The sequence below is a fragment of the Magnolia sinica genome, chromosome 6 (genome assembly GCF_029962835.1).
Source record: "Magnolia sinica isolate HGM2019 chromosome 6, MsV1, whole genome shotgun sequence".
Lineage (NCBI taxonomy): Eukaryota > Viridiplantae > Streptophyta > Magnoliopsida > Magnoliales > Magnoliaceae > Magnolia > Magnolia sinica.
In genome coordinates, this window is record NC_080578.1 from 18594499 (window position 1) to 18608786 (window position 14288).

The window sequence follows — 14288 nt, forward strand, 5'->3', positions numbered from 1 at the left end:
TCCGTGAGAAGGAGGTCCTGCACCTCTACCTGTTTTGGGTGTCTGCAAATACCCAACAACAAAAACCAGCAGAAATTTTCCAGCAAAAAGTTTTCCAGCAAGTTTTTGGCCACAACAGAAATTTTTTTTCAAAAACAATCTGTTTTTCAAAAATCAGATTGCAAAAAAAATCTGTTTTCAAAAAAACTATTTTCAAAAAAATCAGATTGCAGTAGAGGAAAAAAAATCTATTTTTTTTAAAAATCAGATTGAAAAAAAAATCCGTTTTTTCAAAAAATCAGATTACAGCAAAAATATCTGTTTTAAAAAAAAATCAGATTGAAAAAAATCTGTCTTTTTCAAAAAAATCTGATTGCAGCACAAAAAAAAAAAAAAAAATAATAATAATAATAATAATAATAATAATCAGATTTTAGCCAAAAAAATCTATTTTTCTATCTCCCTTCATTTTTCAAAAAAGAAACAGCCATACCTTTAAAAAAAAATATGGCTAGCACAATCCAGCCGCAGGTTCCTAAGTTGTCAAAGAACAACTATGAAAAATGGTGCATTCAAATGAAGGCATTGTTCGGGTCGCAAGAACTATAGGAGATCGTCACCGATGGGTATGAAGACCCACTATGGAAGAAGAAGCCGCCTTCACCAATGAAGAAAAGATCACTCTAAAAAATCAAAGGAAGAGAGACAATAAGGCTTTGTTTCTCCTCTATCAAGGGTTGGATGAATCCACCTTCGAAAAGATTGCCGAAGCAATATCAAGCAAGCAAGCATGGGATACCCTTAGCACCATCTTCAAGGATGTAGATCGAGTGAAGCGGGTTCGCCTTCAAATATTAAAAGCCGAGTTTGAAGCGACTCACATGAAGGAAGGTGAGAATATTACTGATTATTTTTCACGTTTGCTTGTAATTGTCAATAATTTGAAAAGAAATGGTGAAAAGATTGAAGATGTCCGAGTTATTGAAAAGATACATCGATCCCTCACAACCAAGTTTGAGCATGTGGTTGTGGCGATCGAAGAATCAAAAGATATTGAGAAACTCTCCATTGAGGAGTTGATGGGATCGTTGCAAGTTCATGAGCAACGAATGCAGAAGAATGCCAGTTCCATGCCGATGGAACAAGCTTTAGAGTCAAGATTGACTCTGAATAATAACAATGGTGGACGTGGAAGTTCACAACGTGATAGACGTTTTGCTAACAATCGCGCAAGAAGCAGAGGGCGCAGATACCAACAAAGCCATGGCCAAAACCAGCAGAAAAACACCAATTTTCGTGGAAGAGGAAATGGTAGAGGTAGATCTATGTGTGAACGAGGAAGTACAAAGAACATCCAATGCTATAACTACAACAAGCTTGGCCACTATGCATCTGATTGCTGGAGCAAGCCGGTGACTCAAGACGAGCTATCCAACTATGCTGAAGCATCAGGCCATGAACAAGAAAGCTCCACACTTCTCCTAGCACAAGAGAAAGGTAGTGATCAGCAGGATGTATGGTATCTCGACACAGGTGCAAGTAATCATATGTGCGGCGACAAGAAACTCTTTGTGGAACTTACAGAAGGAGTTCATGGCGATGTAACGTTTGGAGACTCATCAAAAATGCCTGTAAAAGGTAAAGGTAAAATCCAAATCTTTCAAAAGAATGGTGTTCTAAACTATATCTCCAATGTGTACTACGTGCCTAACATGAAAAGTAACATACTGAGTCTCGGACAACTCCTCGAAAAAGAGTATGTCATACACATAGAGAATTCTTCTCTTTCCATTAGAGATATGCATGGATGTATGATTGTAAAAGTCCAGATGGCGAAGAACCGTATGTTTCCTCTCCATATAAACACAATGCTTGAGAAGTATTTTTATGGAAAAGCAAAGAATGATTCCTGGATGTGGCATCTTCGCTTTGGCCATCTAAATTTCAGTGGCCTGAAACTTCTGTCCTCATCAAGTATGGTGCATGGCTTACCTCCTATTGATGCTCCAGAACATGTGTGTGAGGTGTGCACACTTGGGAAACAACAAAGGAACTCCTTTCCGAGTGGAGTATCCCATAGAGCAAGAGAACTATTGCAGTTGGTTCACACTGACATCTGTGGACCATTAGATCCAATCTCTCTTGGAAGTAATAAATACTTTATTACCTTCATTGACGATTTCAGTAGAAAATTATGGGTGTATATAATCAAAGAGAAGTCTGCTGCTTTTACTATTTTTAAAAATTTTAAGGCCCTTGTTGAAAAAGAAAGTAGTCTTAAAAGCAAAACTCTTCGATCTAACAGAGGTGGGGAATACAACTCAAATGTTTTTCGAGAATATTGCAGGGAACATGGCATTAAGCAACAACATACTGCAGCGTACACGCCACAACAAAATGGAATTGCGGAACGGAAGAACCACACTATCCTCAATATGACGAGGACCATGCTGAAGGAGAAAAGTCTGCCAAAGAATTTCTGGGCAGAGGCAGTTGCATGTACTTCCTATCTGCTCAATAGGTGTCCAACTAAGAGTGTCAGATTCCAAACACCGCAAGAAGCATAGAGTGGATACAAGCGGAGCGTGGCACACCTTAAGATCTATGGGTGTGTTGCCTACGCTCAAGTTCCAGAAGCAAAAAGGAAAAAGCTTGATGATCGTGGCGAGAAGTGCATCTTCATCTGCTACAGCGAAAAGTCAAAGGCATACAAGCTCTACAACCCACTAACCAATAAGCTGGTGGTGAGTAGAGATGTGGTATTTTGTGAGGAAGAAACATGAAAATGGAACGAGGGAAACTCAGCCAAAGAAAAGCAAGTCGAGGTCAAAGAATATGAAGAAGAAAGACATGAGAAGCAAGAGCAGACACCCACATTACCCCCTTCGGATCACAGAAGTCCAAGAGTACGCTCCATCTCTCCTGGAAGTACTTCATCAAATCAGAATTCATCCAGCACATCTTCAACCAATTCTCCTTCACCCTTAGCTCCCATTAAAGTGAAAAACATCAACAACATCTATGCAGAAACTGAGGAAGTGAATTTACTCTACCTGTATGCGGACCATGAGCCTCTCATATTCAAGGAGGCTGTAAATGAAGAATGTTGGAAAAAGGCTATGGAAGAAGACATTCATGCCATCGAGAAGAATCGAACATGAGAGTTGACCTCACTCCCCAAAAGCCAGAAGACCATTGGTCTCAAATGGGTGTACAAAATCAAGCGGAATGCCAATAGTAAGATCGAACGATATAAGGCAAGGCTCGTAGCAAAAGGCTACAAACAGAAATATGGGGTAGACTATGAAGAAATTTTCGCCCCAGTTGCTCGCCTTGACACTGTAAGAATGATTATCTCCCTTGCAGCTCATCACAGTTGGATGATCTACCACTGGATGTAAAATCTGCATTCCTAAATGGGGTACTCAAAGAAGAAGTATACGTTGACCAGCCTGAAGGCTTTGTCATGCAAGGGGAGGAACACAAGGTGTATCGGCTGAAGAAAGCCCTGTATGGGTTGAAGCAAGCTCCCCGTGCTTGGAATGCACGGATTGACGGTTATCTTCAAGAGAATGGCTTCGTCAAATGTCCGTATGAGCATGCAGTCTACACAAAGAAGAATGCCCGTGGTGATATCCTTATCGCTTGTTTATATGTGGATGATCTGCTGTTCACTGGGAACGGCCAGGCGATGTTTGGAGAATTCAAGCAGGCTATGTTCAAAGAGTTCGAGATGACTGATGGTGGATTGATGTCTTTCTTCTTAGGCATTGAAGTGAAGCAACAAGTCGGCGGCATTTACATATCCCAGAAGAAGTACACAAAGGAACTTCTTAAGAAGTTTCAGATGATCGACTGTAAAGCCGTAAATACACCTGTAACAACAGGCCTGAAGCTCGCAAGAGATGGGGAAGGAAGAAACGTTGACTCAACCCTATTTAAGAGCCTAATCAGAAGCTTAGGGTACCTCACAATCATTAGGCCAGATATAGTCTACAGTGTTAGGCTTCTAAGCCGGTATATGGAAGCCCCAAAAGAGTCACACTGGCTAACTGCAAAACGAGTACTGAGGTATATCAAAAGGACTATTGAATTCGGTCTCTTTTATCCATACGATGATGAAGCGATGTTGTATGGATACTCTGATAGTGATTGGGGTGGTGACCAAGATGAAAGAAAAAGTACCACAGGCTATGCTTTCTATCTTGGGTCGACAGCATTTACATGGAATTCAAAGAAGCAGAGTGTGGTCGCCCTGTCCACATGTGAAGCTGAGTACGTAGCAGCTTCATCCACTGTATGTGAGGCGATCTGGCTAAGGAATCTGTTAAAGGAGCTGAAGCATTTACAGGAGGAATCCACTGTTATATATGTGGACAACAAGTCGGCAATCGAACTTGCCAAAAATCCAGTTCAGCATCGAAGGAGCAAACACATCGACACAAGATATCACTTTCTTAGAGATCAAGTAAAGCAGAAATTGGTAAAGCTGGAATACTGTCACACCACTGAGCAAGTGGCAGATATCTTCACCAAAGCATTGCCAACTGACACATTCAAGAGACTTAGATCAATGCTTGGAATGAAGCCGGTTTTGGTTTGAAGGGGAGTGTTGGATACGGTGATTTCTGCAAATCCAAAACCGTGTGCATATCTTATGAACAAGTTGTTAGATTAGATTTTTTTTTTTCTAAGATCAGATTGCTAGCTGTGTAGATTTCTTTCTAGATTTTTCTGAATTATTTTTTCTTTCTTTAGCTACCCCTAGGATGAATCTAGACAGGGATAGTTTAGTAATTTCATAGAATAAGAAAGCCTATAAATAGGCAGCAGTGTAATACGATTTTTAATTCAATCCCAATCTAAAGCAGCAGTTCTCTTTTCTTCTTTAAAATTTCTACTTTTCTCCTCGGTGGTTGCAGCCACACAACAGCAACCCAACAGAAAAGGCTTCTGTACCCGTGGGCCTAAATTTTGCCATAGTTGGTCAATGCCCTGGGAAAATAGAAATAATTCAATGTCAGGAAAGATGTGCATATCCAAACTATATACCAACACCAAAAACCCATACTGCGGATGAATTTAGTACATGACTTACAGTTAAAAGGCCAACCCTTTAATGGAAGACCACTGACACCTTGGTTCAACCCTGAATAGAAAGGCACAACAAATATATAAGGGAACTCTGCAAGAAAATTCCCAAATAACAAATCCTAATAATATAACCAATTTTCAGGTACTTATCAACATATTTCATTAACACAATGGACAACAACATGCTCCTATGGACAACTAATTTTCAGCTACTTCTCACCATGCTTCATTAAAACAATGCATAAGAAAACACATGTATGCACACAAAATTTCAAGCTTGGACAAAAAAGGGCAGAAGATGAGGACACGAGGAATGTATTCGCAATATTAAAAGTTTTCTGAGACACCAGCTAGCATGTGCACCTGCATGTGGATCGGCAGGGGCGCAGGGCCCCAGACGCATGTGCAATTAGCAAACCTCCCAAAGCCCAATTGTCAGAGTCCAAAACAACCCTTACTCAATTTACTGCCATAACATGACTTTCTAAACATAAAACATCCCAGAACATGCATAAATTCATGTAAAATTTTCCTGAAATCAGAAAATTAACACAATCTAAAATTGGAAAGAAATCAACTTAGATTGGCTGTTAAAAAAAAAAAAACTTCTCAATAAGGTAACTTGCAAACCCAGCAAAACTTAGAAGTTATCTTTGACTTGAATTTACAAAGAAACTAATTTAAACAGATCTTGGAACTCTAGATTAGAAAATTTCAAGAACTCCAAGCCAAAGCCTAAACTGGAAACCTTCCTAATCATATCACTACCCGATTTGGCTCTTGGTGGGACCCCAAATGATGAACTCGTCAAACAAAAATCTATTTTTTACCACGACCATGTAATCTTTCGACCTTTGGAAGGATAACCCAATAGGCTACCCAATGGTTCCAATCAATGTTTTAAATATCGAAGATATCGGCAGATATATCCCACGATATCTTGTATCCCACATGCGCGATACGAAAAGCACAGGTAGTGCCGATATATCCCACATGTTTGATTCGGTTGCCCAAATTCATTAATCCCAATGACCATTTTCAATGAAGTCTTCTCATGTAATTCTAAACCTCGTGTAGGACCTCTCTTCTTTGACGATGAAGATGAAGACCTGCCTGCATAAAAAGAAAAATACCTATACACATGTTTCATCATCGCCAATATAAAAGATATTTTAAATCTTGACAATTAAGGAAGGCTATCTTATTAGCTCTAGTATCTTTATGGGCTGCATCTTCAGGAGCTACATCCCTTAGTGGCTCTGCACCGAATGACTCTACTTCTGAATGAAAGATCATTTTAAAAGAAATTTTAAATCTAAACAACTAACGAGAGCTATGTTATTACCCCTAGCATAAAAAGAAAATAGCTACACACATGTTTCATTATCGCCAATATAAAATAAATTTTAAATCTAAACAATTAAGGAAGACTATCTTATTACCTCTAGCATCTTTAAAGGCTGCATCTTCAGGGGCTGCATCCCCTAGCGGCTCTGCGCGGAATAACACTGCCTCTAAGTGAAAGATCATTTTTTAAAAAAAATTAAATCTAAACAGCTAACGAGAGCTATGTTATTACCCCTGACATCTTTATGGGATGCATCCCCGAGTGGCTCTACCTCTAGATCCACATTCAAGATCTAATTTGTAATGTAATTACTATAAAAATTTCTATCCGAATAGCAAATTAGTACTAAGTATAATAAAGAGACGAGTAAATTAATTTATAAATTTTTTTCCATCACATTAATATGATAATGGAAAAATCAAAAAGGGCATAAATCGATTCGTTACATGCATAATATAACCAACAAATCAGGTCCTCACTTCGTGGCCAGACAGTCATGGGAATGGCTATCTATTCATTGCTTGAATCATAAGTCTGTGGAAGGGATATCATGGACCAGTCACCTATTCATCGCTCAACTAGACTTCATGGCAAAGCAACCATGGTTAAATGGCGACCCATTTCATAACTTGGTTGAACTTTGTGGTGATATGGTCGAGCGAAATCTCTACGCATGATAAGATGACCCCACTGGCCATTTATTTGAAACCTACAGATTTTCTTAGGTCCGACACATGATCACGAATATAGGTGCTTAACTAACTCATTCTAAGCTACTCAATCCAAGTTATGCTTAATAATGATAATGATTGGGCCATAATAGCCCTTTGATTGGTGCATCCCGACGAATGCAGATGTTCCTCCTAAAATAAATACATAACTGTCGTGGAGGCCCACCGATGCGTTACAGGATATAGACCCCACGGATGGTGGCCCAGGAGATCAATGGCCACGCGCAATTGCCTAGACATTTAAGATGTAGAACTGCCCATCAGAAATGATCCAAACGACGACTTGCACTATACTCTTATTCGGTTTCGAGGCATGCAAGTGGTAGAAGAAATTATATACCATAAAATGGAATATGTAAAGACTTTTATCAGTAATCCACATCCATGAAAAGAGCTTCTCATCTACCAGATTACTCTTCGCACATCCTGTCTTTGTTTGGTCCCTACGAATCTGCATCTCGAATATATCCAGTTTTTTATTTATTAAAATAAAAAAATAAAAATAAAAATAAAAAACCATAGGTGGGTGTAATTTGCAAACCGAGAGTCATGTGGGTGGAACTTTCATAAGATCTATTTGGTTCATCAGATACGGTGCCTTATTTTCACTAGCAAAACCAAAAATATCAATGATCAAATACTCAGGTGGGCCACACCATAGGAAACAGTTGGGATGGGATGCCCATTAATTGTTAACTTTGTCTAGGGCCTACGGCGAATTTTATAAGACATCCAAACGTTTCATTTGAAATGCCTCATCAGGATGAAAGAATTATCCAAAATTCATAGTATTCCAAAACTCGGGTGGGCCATACCATGTGAATTTAGATTTTTAAGGTAAGTTTCAGGTGCAGCCCACCTGTATTGAATCAGCTTGATTTTTCGAGTCAATGCCAAATAAGGGGTGATGTACCTGATGGACGGGTTGGATTTCATTGATCAAGGTAAGTATTTTACCCATATCAGAGAAAGTAAACTGGTAGGCACCTAGCTCGAGGTACGCATGCGTTTTCCCCTCACTTTCTTTCTCAGGCGAGAGATTTGACGACAGAAATGGTGGGAAAGCTGCTGAAGTATAAAACAAAACAAAAGGCCTCTCTCATAAAATTCCCTACAAACGCACTCAAACCAAGCCTTCTTTCCAAAGTTTCTTATGGATTCTCATGCTCGTCTATCTCATGATTTTGATGTCGACAAGTGTTTGTGCGATTCGTGCGAGGAGAGATCGATGAGTTCAATCGCTGCACACGTGCAGAGGAATTTCTTGAGGTGGGCCCCACCGTTTACATCGCCTAGTCTACTAATCAAGTGGGCAATGCGTGTGGCCAAGTTGGTGTGTGGACCAACTTCATGAGAGAGAGTCTCCTTTAACATGGCCCACGAGAGTGAGTGAGAGAGAGAGAGAGAGAGAGAGAGAATAGTAATAAATTTAAAAGCTATAAATAATAATAATAAATTAAAAAATTAAAAAAATAAAAATAAAAATAAAAACTTTTTAAAATAAGCAGCTTAAAAAAAAACTATATATGTGTGTGTGTGAAAGAGATACAACCATATTAGGGCGGGTCCCAACAAAAAGTTAGTGGACCCTGTCTTTCGTGTACAAGAAAACAAAAAATCCTACACAATGCAAAGGTTGCCTGCGCCTGTTCTGTCTAGAAAGATTAGGCCAAGAATCTTGGCACGGAGATCTTTCACGCCATGGAAGAGGGAATCCCCGTGCCTCGCATCCAAGTAGCTTTTATCACATAAGTTACTTTTACATTAAAATAAGTAGCTTTTAGCAGATAAGTTTTTACAATAATGTTTAGCAAACTAACCTAGGAGGCATGTGGATCATAAGTTACTTTTTTTCTTTTTTTTTTTGAAATTCAAAATTCATTGATATGGGAATTTTCTTACAATCTGGGCAGGAAGGCTCATCAGAAAATAAGAGCCCGAGGCCCCGAATGTACAAAACATTCACATTCAGGAAGGCCCAACCCAAGAGGGCCCACCTATCATATCGAAGAAGGATCATAAGTTACTTATGATAAAGCTACTTATTCTACAAGTAATTTTTCCTAGTTTTTACTTATTAAGAAGATAAGTATGTTTGGCAAACAACATGGTTATCAACTTCTCATCTCTTTCATCTCCAGTGATGCCTCTCCTTGACAATTTATGAAAAGTAGAAAGCTAAAAAATTAACTAATGTGATTATATACTTTTAAGTAAAAAAGTTACTTATAACTAACCATAAACCAAACTTATCTGAAATAAGTCACTTATCTACTGGTATAACTAGAAAAAGTAACTTATTTAATGATTTAACATGAGTAAAAAGTAACTTATACAGTGGTATCCAAATAGGCCTTGAGAATATCCGTTGGTAATTTAGTCAATAGGCAATTCACTTCCATTTTTAAAAAAAAAAAAAAATGAATAAAAAAAATAAGCTAAGGATATCCCTTGGTGATTCGATGAGGAAATAATTTGCTTACATAAAAAATAAAAAAATAATAATAATAATAAATAATTAAGAGAGAGAGAGAGAGAGAGAAAGAGAGAGAGAGAGAGAGAATTTCGTAAGGATGTGAATTGCCTAGTGATCCAAGGATGACATGATGTGGTAGGATTTAATTGAGCCACTACTGCTAGGCCTTGTCTTCGACACTAGCACATTGCATGATCAAATCTAGCCACATGAGTCACCAGGGCAATCCATGCTCATTACATAGCTTTCGGGTTTAGTGTGAGTTTATATGTGTTATGTGTGCAGTTTCTAGGTGCATGCATATCGAGCATCGTGCACTGTCCAAGCATCATATCCCTTCTTGAGATATTAACAATTTGATGTGAGGAAGGGGGTGAAACAGTAAGGGAAAGATTGGTCTTCCATAAGTGATTAAATCCATAAATCCATAGGGAAAGTTTTTAAGCCCCACAAGAAAATAAGAAAGAAAATTCAAATATTTTATTAAATAATGTTTGCATGATTTCTCGATTACACTACTAATAAAGAAATCCCAAATCATAATTCAAATTTCTTCGGAAAAAAAAAAAATTCTTAATTACCCGAAATAACAAAACTCTTTTAAAGCTTAATTTGCTAAAAAAATAGAAAATCTAAATAAATCTTATTAGAACATTTCTAGCAATATTACAAGTAATATTTTAAAAAGATAAAAATCTAAAAACTCTAAACATAAGGAAATATGATAAAAATAGAAATTATTAAAAATAATACTTTTCTTCTAAAATCATAATTTTAAACCGGAAGCATACGTGATCCTGCAGAGCAGAGTTCATGACCTGCCAGGCAAGTCCCTTCACCCCAAAACCATAGTTCCATAGAGATCGATAGGTTGTGTTTCGTGATGATGTTTAAATCAAAAGTTCCAATTCTTATATGGTCAAATTTTGAATGACAATTTTTCCATATTTAGAATGAAATTTTTTTAACTGAACATGCTTGAACCCAATTACGTTGTGCCCTATGTAAGATTCGCTCTGGTTGTAAGTGATTACTTTCATTTTTATTTGATTTCTTTTACACCAGCCCAACTAAGATTAGCATTTATGGCACATCCTGCATGACAAGTTAAGGAATGCGATCAAATGCAAGCAACATGAAATGCCTCTTATACTGCAAGTGATTGGCAATTACGGTAGAGCCTACCTTTGGGTAGACCCCACTTGAATGAACCAATTATAAGGCATCTAATCTACATGACTTGGCATCTGATCGTGTCATTCACCCCGTTTACATATGGGAAATTTTCTATAGAACCCTTTAATTGTTAAGACGAGCCCATGGAAATCATAACCAATCTGCATGAACACGGCCCAAATTCTATTCTGATGGAACGAACCATCTTCCATTGTCAGTTGAATTTATAACCATACATAGGGACGGCTATGATTGTCTCTTAAATGTGATTTTCAAGATGTACTCTATGACAGTGGGACCGCAATTTGGACGACCAGATTGTCGCATTGCGTGTACCGTCGGTGAGTGAAAACGCGCAATTAGTGGCCTTATTATCACAGAAACTAGTTGCAGAGGTTGGGTTGGGTTGGATTTCTGGTTGAGTTCGGATTGGAATTCAGGTTGAGTTGTGGGTGAGATTGGATTTGGCTCCGTTTGACCCTCAATGAGACTCAACCTGCCTAAGTTGCAACCCCAGCAGGATCTGATAAAAGAATACAAGTAAAAAGGTCACAATGACCGAATCCATCCCAATAGAGGATTAATAACTTAAGAGGGTGTTGAGTGTGCATGACATCTAATCCGTCCAACAGGTTGGCCCCATCAAGAATACCACCAAGCATAAAAGTCAAATTAATCCACCCATCATGCGGCCCCCATGTGTACTCAATAGTTCAAAAATCAAGCTAATTTGTGGGGTCCACAATGATTTTATAGGTCATCTAAACCATTAATAAGGTCACTCCCAGTTGGATGAACTGAAAAAACAAGAATATTAGCTTGATTTAAAACTTTTATGGCCCCACGAATGTTTCAATTGTGACATTCAATTCCCATTTTTTCCTGTGGTGTGGCCCACTTGAGTTTTGGATCTGCCTCTTTTTTGGATTCATGTTCTAATATGAGTTGGAAAAACAGATGTGCGGGGTGGATTTCTCATAGACATCATGGTAGGCCTCATCTAGATACTGACCCCAGGAAGGGTCACTGACAATGGCGTCCCTAATCCACCCATCAGATGCATTGCACGTGCCTTACTAGACCTGCAAAAGCCTACTTCAAGTCGAAGGAAGGTGATGATGTATGAGACAGCTATAATGGGATGAAGGAAGCCTGCGACTTGCGTAGCCAAACAGCTGAAGAGACTCCCATCTCACAACCCTATGTTCTATCATCATTGCATTGCTCATGACACCACCATGAGAACATAAACCATTCAACTACAAGTTACTACCGTTGAAAAAAGAGGACTTGAATACGGAAGCGGATTGGCTAGTGTACCTCACACCAGCTATATAGCTGCTGTAGGTACATGTCGTGCGAAGACGAGCACTGACGCAGTGACGCTCCTCGAGCTCGGACGCGGATTGCGTCCTACCCCCGCCCGGACGGATACCGTCCGGGCAGGGCTCTGCGTGGCCCACCTTGATATAAGTGTTTTATCCAGGCCGTTCATTTCTTTTTTCAGATCATTTTAAGGTTTTATCCTAAAAATGAGGCAGGTCCACAGCTTCAGTGGACCATACCAAAGGAAGCTGCAGTGATAATGACACCCACCGTTGAAACCTTTCTAAGGGCCACTGTACCATCCAATCTATTCATAAGTTCATGTAGACGTGTATGAAGTGAAAAAACAAATATCAGCTTGATCCAAAAGCTTCTCCAGCTCCCAATTAGTTTTTAATGGTGGAAATTCAATCTCCACTTTGTGGTTCACTTAAGCCTTGAAACTAGCTCATTTTTTAGATGATATATTAAAATAAAATGAGGAAAGCAATGAACAGCGCGGATAAAATACTTACATCATGGTGGGCCCGACAAGGCCCTACCCGGACAGTAATATGTCCGGACGGGGTAGGACGCAATCCGCGTGGCTCGAGCTCGGAGTTGTACGAACGGTTCAAAAGAGATCGAAGTTACATGGGACCCACAATGATGTATTTATTATATCTACACCGTTCATCTATTTTAGAGATCATTTTAGACCATTATCCAAAAAATGAATAATAACCAAAGGTCTATGGACCACACCACACATAGCAGCGGAGATAATGATTTTCGCCGTTAAAAAGTTTGTAGGGCCTACCATAACGTTTATTTTTCATCCAATCTGTTCATAAGTTCGCAAATACCTGAATTAAGATGAAAAACAAATTTCATATTGATCCAAAACTTCTGTGACCCTAAAAAGGTTTCAATAGTAGACGTTGAATCCCCACTATTTCTTGCAGTGTGGTCCACTTGATTATTAGATCTATCTTATTTTTCGTCTCAAGCCTTAAGACAAGCTTATCAAATGGATGGACAATTTATGTATAACACATTCATCATGATCAAACCCACGGACCTTGCTTACGTCAATGCAGCAGATATATAGCGGCGTGAAATACAATGGATTGGCTGGTCTATCGCACACCGCTATATAGCTACTATAGCTACGTGTAAAAGGAGATCTGATGCTCCTCGAGCTCTAAGTTGTACGGATGGATTGGCTTTGGTCGGTCAGTGGGAAGTGGATAGGCTGGACGAGCACTAACGGTTTATTCCATCCACACCAAATGGACAGGCGATTTGAATGTAACACATATATAGTTAACAGAACTTGCTGGCGTAAATACAGCAGCCACATAGCTGGTGTGAGGTACACCAGCCAATCCGCTTCCCCCAAGGATGTGCATAGTACATGCCAGTTTCAATTTGTGAAATCGAGGTCCATGGCCCAATGATCCAAACCATTGGTACATCGGCCTCATCATGGATGGACAACACCTAAAAATCTCCTCATTAGTGCAATCCAAACCTTTGAATTTGTATCAGCCGTTGAAGAATAAGGGATCGAAAATTCGAAACATGGAAGCGGAGAACTTAGGTGGAATCTTCTCCAAAATGGAGAAGTTCATAAGCCGGTAGTTATTCCATCTACCAACTTAGAGTGAGTGTTGTTTTTCGTGAAAATATTAAAAGGCCAGTGATAAATTACTTTCGGAGATCAGCGGTCTAGATTGGTGGACCATGTGGGACCACTTGAACAAACTGAAACATATGTACATTGCATATTCTTGGATCAAGCATCATATAATTCTTCCACAAAGTTCCAGCAAAATCCAAGTACGTATTGGATTTCGTTTTACATAGCCCATAGTTCACCATCCTTTATACCCCGTCTTCCATTGGCCGTGTGCCCTTTAAAAATGGGGAAAGAAAGGGAGAGCCGATTAGGTGAGACCCCGGCTTCACCCAAGACAGTCCGGCCCTTACCTTGGGGACCACCTTAATGTATGTATTATGTATTCACAATGCCTATCCGTTTTTACATATCATTTTAGGACATTATCCCAAAAATAAAGTAGATGTAATTATCGGGTGGACCATATCATAAGAAACAGTGCTGATTGACCATCCTATCATTAAAAACTTCTTAGGGTGCACCTTAATGTTTCCTTAG